Source organism: Tinamus guttatus, unplaced genomic scaffold (genome assembly GCF_059628265.1).
Source record: "Tinamus guttatus ecotype Peru unplaced genomic scaffold, ASM5962826v1 Tinamus_guttatus_pri_ptg000196l, whole genome shotgun sequence".
Lineage (NCBI taxonomy): Eukaryota > Metazoa > Chordata > Aves > Tinamiformes > Tinamidae > Tinamus > Tinamus guttatus.
This window is the reverse complement of record NW_028288730.1, coordinates 1436-12592: the sequence shown is the minus strand read 5'-3', so window position 1 is coordinate 12592 and position 11157 is coordinate 1436. Positions and strand designations below refer to the sequence as shown.

General features: G+C 45.0%; 1 pseudogene across 1 annotated transcript; it reads left to right on the top strand.

The window, feature by feature from the left end:
* Positions 1–639: 639 nt before the first annotated feature.
* Positions 640–9533, top strand: LOC104580436 (large ribosomal subunit protein mL65-like; annotated as a pseudogene). The gene is made up of 4 exons (XR_015913305.1): positions 640–874; positions 6706–7136; positions 7376–7700; positions 9143–9533. The product of XR_015913305.1 is annotated as a large ribosomal subunit protein mL65-like (transcript).
* The last annotated feature ends 1624 nt before the right edge of the window (positions 9534–11157 follow it).

The following is an 11157-nucleotide window of genomic DNA, read 5'->3' as shown; positions in this document are numbered from 1 at the left end:
CTTCGCGTTGGTCTGGGGTTATCAGGGATGCAATTCTGGAGGGTCAATGGGAGCCGGCTATGAGGGTAGCGTGCCCGGTAACCTTTGAGCCGGATGGTCAAGGGGGGGCAGCGGGTAAATGGGATCCGTTTGACTGGAAAATTCTGAGTCAATTGAGGGATACGGTCGTGCGTTGGGGGATCAAAGGCGAGCCCTCCAGACAAATGCTATCCTACATTTTTAACAGCGATATGCTTCTTCCTAGTGACTGTCAACAAATCGCAAAATTAATCTTGACACCAGGTCCCCTGTGGGTGCCCAGCAGGTGGACGAAGGTAGCAGAGGGGCCAACGCCACCCACGCAAGATGAAGACATTTCTGGTGCTGATTCTCGTGGGCCTTAATGTCTGTGAGTGGGAGGCTTCGGTACTCCACCCACGGCTGTTCGACCCTCGGCAAAATATCTGGGTAACATTGGCCAGAGAGCTAAATACTACACAATTTTGTGCTAGCTTAGCGACACCCAGCACACCCTTTGTGACCTGTTTGGTAGGGGTCCCACTTAACGATAGCGAAGCGGTGGTTTTTGCGGCTCACTATGATGATAGTTGTAAGAACGCAAGTAGCAGCTGGTGTGACTATAAGAACATGTCTGTCGTGATGTCGCAGTTCGACCAGTGGGTTAACGGTCAGCTGGATATGGATAACCCCCCACAGGAGTTTGAGCTACTAGATTCTCTTAATGCTACTGCTTGCATTTTTTTAAATACTAGCGCCACGGCAGTACCACTGCCTTATCCACTCCGCTTATCCAATAACACCACCCCTGTAAACCCGATTGGAAACAGGTTAAGTTGGGAAAACTGGTGCGCCGGGTCAGTCCCTGAGGTTAAAGGTAATGCTCTGCCTCGTAAACTTCCTCCTGGATATTTCCTTATATCTGGAAATCGAGCCTGGGCTGGCATTCCAGCCCAGCCCATGGGAGGACCTTGCACAATCGGTCGCCTTAGTATGATATGGCCCCACGGGCCTCCTGGGAGCCGGAAAATAGCAGTTAGGCGACGAAGAAGTACAAAGGTTGCTATAAGCAGTGATTGCATTGATGATGTTGATTTATGGAATGATTGGGAGGTGATAGTGGCGTCTTTCTTCGGTCCTGGGGTGTCAGCCGCCCGAGCCCACAGGAATATTGAACATCTTGCATGCTGGGCAGTCAAGCAGGCAAACGCAACCAGTATGGTGCTTAGCGAATTGTCAGATGATTTAACCCAGGTACAACACGCTGTATTACAAAACCGTGCCGCTATTGATTTCCTGCTTCTTGCTCACGGACATGGGTGTCAGGACTTTGACGGCATGTGCTGTATGGACTTGAAGGATCATTCAGCGGCGATACATCAACAGCTCCACGACCTGACCAAGCATACAGAGAAAGTAACAAAGGATGTGGGATTCTTCGGTCTAGATGGACTAACGGACTGGTTAGGAATTGGGGGACGGATAAAATCGTTGATGAAATCGTTGTTAATGTTGTTACTATGGGGACTGTTGTTTGTAATTGGCTTAATGATTGCTTGTACCTGTTTGCGCGCTTTAATGTCACGGTTATTAACTGCTTTTTCACGCAATCCGAATCTGACGCCTCAAGGCTGGCTTGCTTCCCGGGGTCACCTAATCTAAAGAAAAGGGGGGATTTGATTTCTCTTTTAAAGTGGGGGTTGAAGAATTGTAATGCTTTAGACGAGGATAGCAACCGCTAGTAGGGCTAGTATTTCTATTTGCTATGTTCCTCTTTATCATGTGTTTCATCCTATGTATATTGATGCTGACATGAGGTATGGTTGAAGGCTGGAAACTTGTACGATCCGTAGAATCATAAAACTGTTGTACAAAACAGAACCTAAGACCTTGAGAAAGAAGATGTTTGCCTGCCCGGGTTGAGAGATAAGGAGCGCGGAGGCGGCTGCCCAGCCAGGCTCAGAGCCGACCTCCTCCAAAAGCAGCTGAAGGCGGCTGCTCAACCGGGCTTGTAGCCAACTTAACTGCAAACATCCTCTAAATTAGTTTGAAGGTCAAACACCCGAGAGGGAGGAGATGAGAAAGGCAAGACCCTCAGACTGACGGTTGCGACCACTTACTGGTATGCGCACCTGCACGACCAGGAGGGAAGGTTATGTGACTGAAGGTGGAGTTTGTCCACCCGCCCCGGTCTGCCTGCTGGCACGTACTGGCCCTACGTGACAGGATGCACCGGGCTTAAACAGATAAAGCAGAGCGTAAAGGGGGGGGGCGGTGAGACTCCTAACACTGAGACCCACGTTGTCTCTGCGGGGACGCCTGCCGAGTTGGGAGTCTGTCAGCAACCCTCTAATCTGCTAACTCAAGAGAATACTCAGTCTCAGTATCCTGCCGACGAGTGTTACCTCAAGAGTAATTATCTATGCTTGGTTTCTGAAATCGGATGGGTGACAGAGAAAATGGGAGAGGCCTTAGCTGGAAGCAACCTCACATACATCAGATGTAGCAGGCAAACAGCTGGTACCCTAGCGGTGGGAAGTGTGAGCCTGCAGAACATCATGAGAGGAAGAAGTGTCCTGTACTACTAAGCAGGCCTTGCTGGTACAAAAGAAAAAGGGGGAATTGTAGAGGGATGGCTAGAGAGCCGCGTACATGGCTGCCCAGCAGGCCTGCTCAATTCCAGCCTTCAGGTTTCAGTGAAAGAACAAAGGGAGTGCTAACTAGGAGATAAGAAAGTAGACCAAGGTCAGAGGGAATAAAAGAGCTGTTGAACTAAAAGGATGAGCTAAACAAGTAAGGGGGGCTGTAAGGGTCTGAGTTAGATCATTGTCTACCAATTAGGAGCCTGTGTAATTACATCACTAATTGTTAAGAATCATATAAATGTACTGCATGAAAAGCTAATAAACGAAGTCAGTTCCAGCTTCTAGGAAGTTGCTGTCTGGCATTCCTGACCCGCTCCAAGCTGCAACACAGGCCGGTGAGCCTCACCTCTCTCCCTGGAAAAGTGATGGAGCAGCTCATCCTGGCTGTTGTCTCCAAACATGTGGAGGATAAGAAGGTGCTCAGAAGTGGTCAGCATGGGTTCACCAAGGGGAAATCATGCTTGACTAACCTGATAGCCTTCTATGATGAAATGACCGGCTGGGTAGAAGACGGGAGAGCGGTGGATGTCATATATCTGGATTTCAGCAAGGCTTTTGACACTGTCCCTCACAGCGTCCTCCTGGGCAAGCTCCGGCAGTGTGGGTTAGATGAGTGGATGCTGAGGTGGATTAACAACTGGCTGGATGGCAGGGCCCAGAGAGTGGTGATCAGTGGTGCCAAGTCTAGTTGGAGGCCTGTAGCTAGCGGGGTCCCCCAGGGGTCAGTCCTTGGTCCAGTCCTGTTCAATTTATTCATCAATGACCTGGATGAAGGCACAGAGTGCTCCCTCAGCAAGTTTGCTGATGATACCAAACTGGGAGGAGTAGCTGATACCCCAGAGGGCTGCGCTGCCATCCAGAGGGACCTGGACAGACTGGACAACTGGGCGGTGAAAAACCTCGTGCAATTGAACAAGGCCAAGTGCAAGGTCCTGCACCTGGGGAGGAATAACCCCAGACACCAGTACAGGCTGGGGACTGACCTTCTGGAGAGCAGCTCTGCAGAGAGGGACCTGGGTGTCGTGGTGGATGACAAGTTGACCATGAGGCAGCAGTGTGCCCTTGTGGCCAAGAAGGCCAATGGGATCCTGGGGTGCATTAAGAAGAGTGTCTCCAGCAGGTCGAGGGAGGTGATCCTGCCCCTCTACTCAGCCCTGGTGAGGCCACATCTGGAGTATTGTGTCCATTTCTGGGCTCCACAGTACAAGAGGGATGTGGAGCTGCTGGAGAGAGTCCAGCACAGGGCTACACGGATGATCAGGGGCCTGGAACATCTGCCCTGTGAGGAGAGACTGAGGGAGCTGGGCCTGTTCAGCCTGGAGAAGAGAAGGTTGAGAGGGGATCTGATCAGTTTCTATAAGTACCTCAAGGGAGGGAGTGAGGAGAATGGTGCTGGCCTCTTTTCACTGGTGGCCACCGACAGAACTAGAGGTAATGGCCACAAACTGAAGCACCAAAAGTTCCACAGGAACTTAAGTTAAAATTTCTTAACAGTGAGTGTGACAGAGCACTGGAGCAGGTTGCCAGGAGAGGTTGTGGAATCTCCCTCTCTGGAGATCTTCAAAACCCACTGGATGTAGTCCTGTGCCACATGCTCTAGGTGACCCTGCGTGTGCAGGGGGGTTGGACTAGGTGATCTCTAGAGGTCCCTTCCAACCTTAAGCATTCTATGATTCTATGATTTGTAAATTCACTATTAATCTTAATGTAAGTAAAGCTTTTGTTCACTTTTTGATTAATTCTATCTTACTTATTACCCTCTGTTTCAATCTTTGTCATGTACTCTGAAAATCCTCCCCAAAACAACTGCAGTGCTAATGAAAGGGAGTAGAGTATCTGTGATATAAATGCCTGCTATACTACTTCCAGTCATAATTCCCCTGCTCCCAGTCATTCTAAATGCTTCAGACAGTTCAGGAAGTGTAGAAATGCCACAGAAATGCACACACACAAATCTTTACCAAATACTAGGAGGGATCAAGTAAAGAAAAGAAAAATAAAAAAGAATAGTAAATTTTATCTGACCCCCAAAGAGCAACACCTTCAGCTTTTCCACCTATCTCAAGGAATAACTGTACTACTACTACTTGAAGTGTCAGCATGCCTATTTTAGCTTACTTGTAGTTTCATAATCAACTGTCGTAATAAATCACATTTTAGTATAGTAGAATTATTTTCATTAAAGTCAGCTTCAAAAACTATGCAGTTTCTGTCTGTTACTTCAGTATATACTTTATACTGTGGGTAACTTTTAGCCAGTAAAAATCAGTATTTTCTATAGTAAACAGAACAGACCACCTCAATCTTTACTTTCATGTATGCAGAGAAAAAGAGGCTGACTTCTGTTTCATTGATCCTGGACTGATTCATACATATCCATGCTTTTTCAGATTTTGTAAATAGTGTCTTCTATTTCTGCTATAGTTCTTAGTCTGCCTAAAATTTTGTCCTCAGTAAAATTTCCATGCTTCAGAGTCCGTTTTCAAGCAGTTCAGAGAGTCTCTTTTTTATTTTAGAAAGATTTCTGTGGTTTAGAGTGAATGACATTTCAATGCTTAGGGTCCTAATTACCTCCTGAGAGTGATGATGCATAAAATTACTTCTGTCCAAAAAGCTTCTTCCTGAATGCAGGAGAGCAAGGCTGCATTCTGTGTGCACTGTGATTGCTCCACTGCAACATGAGGAGCTTCTCCTGAAGTCCTCCTGACTAATGCTGAGGGTGTTAGGTCCGGTTTTTGAATTGACGGAGAAAGAGGCAAACACCATCAATATATTGTGCTTTTTAATAATAGGAGAAAGATAATAAGTATTACCAGCTAGCTGGGGTCCGGGCTTTCCCACGCAAGGGTCACACCACGGACCCCGACTGTTTCGGTCGTCCCTCTTTTATACTGTTTTTACCCCAAAAATGTCCCCCCTCCCGTTTTCCTGTTCTGCTTTCATGTCAATGTTATCTATATTTTATTGCCGACTGGGACACCTCTGGATAAGCAACCCCTCCATGCAGACCATCCCATCTTGCCATATATCAGGAGTCTTTGTAGATAGGCAACCCCTCCATGCAGAGTCACCTGTCCTGCCATTTATCAAGAATTCCTGCACTTTGAGACTAAGTATTGACTAGCTTATTATTACACTCTATATTAACTATTTCGTCCCTACAAGGGGCCAAAAAAAAAAATGGACAGTGACCAGGTAAGTCATTAGCTGGTTAAAGATGGAGCTCGAGGTGGAGGTTGGATCACGAAGGTCAGATTTTGCCACTGCCCAGTTCAGAGAAGTGTAAGGCCTATAAAGGGTAACAGGGTAGCATGCTTTCTGCTTCTGTAAAAAGCTTGCACACTTAAGAAGTATAAGGCATAGGCTGTGTGACCTACAGTTAACCTTGCCATCTGCTTCTGTAAGCATAGCTTGCTACTTATGCTGCCTTAGGTAAGAGCTGTCAAGAACAAGAACTAACAGGATACCACATCCTGCTCTTGCTGCAGCCACGAGATAAGATTAAGAAAATTCTGTGCGAGAAATTGTGAAAGGGGATTGTGAAAGGGGAATCAGCCGTGAAGAACTGGTAGCCGCAAATAACATATGAGGGAGTTGCAGTTGTCTATAAAAACACGAACTCCTCAGACAGTGCAGATCTCAGGACCAACTGTAAGAGGTCCGCTGCCGGCCGGCTAATAAAGCTTGCTTTTAAACCACCAGGTTGAGTGTGCGGGTGATTACTGGGATTACAGACTAACAGCAGTAAGCACTCCTGCTTTGTTACATTAATTTTATACTGATGAGAAACAAACCGGGGGCGCAGCTCAGGGAACAAATGGCAAACAGGCCCAGCCAACCAACCCCCTGCCGCTCTGCACTTCGGGAACTGTAGTTCCCGCCCCCTGAGGGCGGGGAAGGCGCGCACTGCGCATGCGCACAACCCGCGCCGCGGCGCCTGAGCGGTGCAGCCGTTCCGGCGGCGTGACGCGCAGGAAGGACTCGTCCCTTTTTTTCCCGGCTGCGCGCTGATCCTCTCAGGAGCCCCGCGATTGGAAGGCTGGTTTGTCCACGTGACTTCCAGCGATCGATCATATTTCCGAGCGGCCCATATACGTGATTTATTCGCAGATCTTCACTCTCAACGCTGACCGCTTGTACTAGAGCTTCACCAAGGCTGTCTTCGTGCTGGGGCTGTCCTCACGGGAGCTTCGGAGCCTGGAGGGGCGGCGGAGGGACGGGGGCGGCTGTTTCAGAGCCCGCGGGAGCCCCGGAGCTGGGAGGTGCAGCTGCGGCGCCGCAGCCCGTGGCAGAGGCGGCCCCGGGCGTGGACCCGGGCGAGCTGCCCTCGCTCGCCTGTGACGTTCTCCTGCAGGAGAGCTTCTACCAGAACAAGAAGCGGCTGTTTTTCTACCGCGACCAGGACCACACGCCCGGGCCCTTTCTCACGCAGCTCGTCTCCTTGCTTGCTGCTTCCCTCTGCCACCACAACCCGCTGTTGGCTGTTTCCTCCCTTGGTGCGGAGCAGGGGTGGGAGAGGAGAGGGGCCCTGGGCGGGTGGGCTGATCTGTGAACCCCACAGCAGTGTCACTGGCTGAGCTGGGTGGTGTCAAACATAGCTAGTACTTCCCCTCACTCTGTAAAACTCATGGTGTGCAGAAATGCTTTGATTGTTCAGTTTTACTGCATCAACAAAGCAGCAGTTGGGACAGTTTTATACACAAATGGATGACCACTGCTTCCCCCTTTGTTTCCGGCTTGAATCCCGAGGTTAATTATTATTGACCTCATGGTGAGGAAGTTGCTGCTCAAGGACACCAAAAAAGTAGAGTCGATCCTGTGTGGCTTCAGATAGACAATCACCCACACCTCCAGATCCGTGTACCAAAACAACTTCTAGAGGTGTGGATATTTTCCATAGCAAGTTTTTCTTTTCTTTTTTCTTTTCTTTTTTTTTTTTTTAACTAAAAAGGCAAAGGTTCTTAAATGTAAATCTTTAAGATCGAATGGAAGTTACTTATCAAGCTAATGGTTTTGCAAGTCTCTTTGCCTGGACAGCAGCATAAGCAATGTATCAAGGTGAGACAGGCAATTTATAAAAATCTTTCTGGTGATGAATGCCAATTATCATGCTCTATAGCCCTTCTTCTATCTTCTAATGCTTCTGCTTCTGAAAACCATGCATTAAGTAGGGTTGCTACAAGGACTTTTGGTATGCTTTTCTAATTATTTGCAATTGGTAGGAATGTCTATTGGAAATGCAGAAGAATATGGTAAGTTTTTTGTTGCTTGCCTGATTTTTTTTCTTAGTCTAAAATAGAGAAATGTCTTCTGAATCATAAACTGCTACTTTAGCAAGAACAAGCTTCTCTTATTTATCCTAGCGTGCTTTCTAAATATATCCATTTATGTTCTATTAGAAACTCTGTGTCTAGGAAGTAAAGAGGTCAATAATGCTTTATATTTTCTGAGATTTTTTTTTCCTCCCACTTATTGCTCCTGCTTTCTGCAGGATCCCTACTTAGAAGTTACAATACCTGTGAAATAGACCTCAGCATTAGACAAGGGGGTGTAGAGGAGAACTGAATGACTGAATGCATGTAACTGTAACTGCTAGCTAGTGGTACTGGAAGCTGGTTTGCTGATCTGTTGCATCAGTTTTGAAACAATTGATTGGAGAAAATTCTTTGGCGTATGTATATTATTGGCTCTTCATCAAATTGTGTTTCTAATGGCAGTTATGTTAAAGCTTGATTCTTTTTTGTGGACACGAAATATTGAAGCCAATTAGGTCTCTGCGTCAAAGCTGCTTACAGTTCTAAGGGCAATGATGAGAACAACATGATTCAATCTCTAAAGTTTTTTTCTATAATGTATCACTATCTAGTGTCATTGAATGTAATCTTTCTAATATACATACATAAATATGTAAATAAAAAGTGTTGGAGGACTTTAATGCTCAACAGGGATTGTTTGAAGTGTGAATTCCTACTGGCATAACCTTCTTAGTTTTGCCTGGCAAATTAAATTAACCGGTTATGCCCATAGAAATGCAAACTTTTCTTCTATCATGAAAAAAATACTCAGTGTCCTCTAAAAGAGTGGGATAGCCAAAAGCCTTTTTCCCTCTTTTAGAGCTTAATGCATTCATAACTTAAGTATCTAATTTTTAAAGCCTCCTAGAAGATCAAATTGCTTTTATATTTAGATTCTCTACACAGGTCCCTATGAGCCAGGCAGCAATTACACTGTTAAAACAAGGTGACTGATGTAAAAGACAAACACCCATTAGGGATCTTTTACAAGATGAGAAAGGCAGTAGTATATATCACCTTTGTTAGCCTGTGCAAGGAATGCTTGTGTTCTTCAGGCAGTATTCCCCCCCCCCCCCCCACACACACACACACTGAAAGGTTGCTGCAGTTCCTGCTGTTTTTCTTTATTTTGGGATCTGGGTTTAGATGTGTGTGCTAGTAGGAATTCTGAGTCCGAAATAACTAGTATTGCTTTTTATTTTGTAGGATTCTGGAATGAAGCAGATGTGTTTCGTCCTTTTGGATCACAGGCAGTAGTGACTGATGGAAAATACTTTGCCTTCTTTTGTTACCAGTTAAATACTTTAGCATTAACTGTGGAAACTCTTCGAAATAACCTTCGGAAGAATATCTGTTGAGGTACAGAGAGCAAGCTGTTATATGATCTTGTGGAAGCTGGTGATGTGAAAGACTTTAATGATGAAATTATGTTTCAGTTGGTTCAGTTTCTGCTAAACAGACCAAAAGTTATAAATCATAAAGCAATATGGTTTTCCTGTTGATGTGCCTGAACTTCATTGTAATTCCATGAAGTATGGCTTAGTATGCGCCTTGTTCTCAGTCAAATATTTATTTGGTGAATTACATTTCTATTTTATATTTTATGATCTTCAGGCCTTATTTCTTATCATTAAATATCATACATTGAAAAATAAATATCTAGAGTACCTTCGTCTCCTGCACAGTTATTAGAATTGTATTGCATTAACTGAAAATTTTGTAATCTTCAAACAAGAGTGTGAAAATGCTGAGGGCTGTAGACTCAAATTTCTGTGAATGTCTCCTTTCAGTAGAACCATAGCTATATGTTGAGCTATTCCAGTAAAATATGAACTTATATGATTATTTTTAGTGGGCTAATGTCTTGGTGTGCAAGACAAATGAACAATTTCTGTTTGTGTCTGCCAAGTAAGCTGTCATAAAATTGACTTTCTTTGAAAAGAAAGTGAGCTCAGGAAGGAGAGGAGAGAAGAGAGGGGGAGGGGAAAAAAAGTTTTTTTACTTGTTAATGGTTGGACATTTAATGAAGAGAGTATTTATCCTTTTATTGAGCAGTAATATGAAACAGTGATGCTCACTTCCAAAGTTTGTACTTTCCATCTCCCAGCAGAGACAAGCCAGCCTGAATATACACTGTTCTTGTTTTTGCTTGAGACCTTGATATATATTTTTATTTTATTTTTACGCTGTAGGCATCATAGGGATATTTGGCTTTGCTGGTATTTGGATATTTTATGGCTATATTTAGTAGAGAGTAGTTGATCTCAAATTGCCTGGGATCTCTGGTATATTGATAAAGTGCAATGATTATTTAGGAATGCTTGCTTCTCAGTAAAGGTTATTTGATCTTGAGGTAATTAAACATATCTAGTATTTTGTAGTCCCATACACTGTATACATATCTTTTGGGAACTTTTTAGTCCAGTTTTGATAAAATTGAATCTATGGCTCTTTCTCAAATAATTGCTGGTAAATACTAGCTAGAAGCCACCTTACAGCAGGAAGTAGAATTCCCTAAGTATTTTCTTAATGAAAGAAGAGGCAGTTAAGGTGACTTATTTGAATTGGCTCTTTAGTATGTATGGGAGCTTCCGGTATCTCCACTAGCAGAGGGCAATTTATAACATGCTTAATAGAATGGAAAAAAATCTTTAAGCATCTTTAAAATCTCTTCCCCCCCCCCCCCCCCGAGATTGGCTGCCGAGGTGTTTCTGAAATCTGCTGTTGGTGGGAGAGCCTATTGGCACCTGCAGAGCCAGAGTGCTGCTTGTCATGTGTGCTGGTAGTGCATCTGGTGGAAGTAATGAATTGAACCACTGCAGACCTAGGAGCGGGCTAAGAAAAAATACCAACTGCAGGGAATAGTGTGTAGATGCTGCCAAAGCATTTACTCTGTACCTCATTAATGCATGGTATGGAGGTGAAGGGAGAAAATTATGATGATGGATACTATGAACATCACTGTTCCTACAGGAGCTGGACCTCAGAACTGGAGTGCACAACTTGTATCATGTGCAGAAAGGAGCAAGGCAATATGAAAGCTGCCATTCTATCCAGCCTGGTAACTAATCCACTGGTCCTGAAGCTGGAGTTTGAAGATGAGTGCTTCTGAAGATGATCTGGTTGTGCTAGACTTATTTGGGTGTGGAAGGGACATCCCTGGATGCCACCTTTATTGGAAAACATTTTTGCAAAGGTGGTGTTCTCCAAGGTCTCTGTGC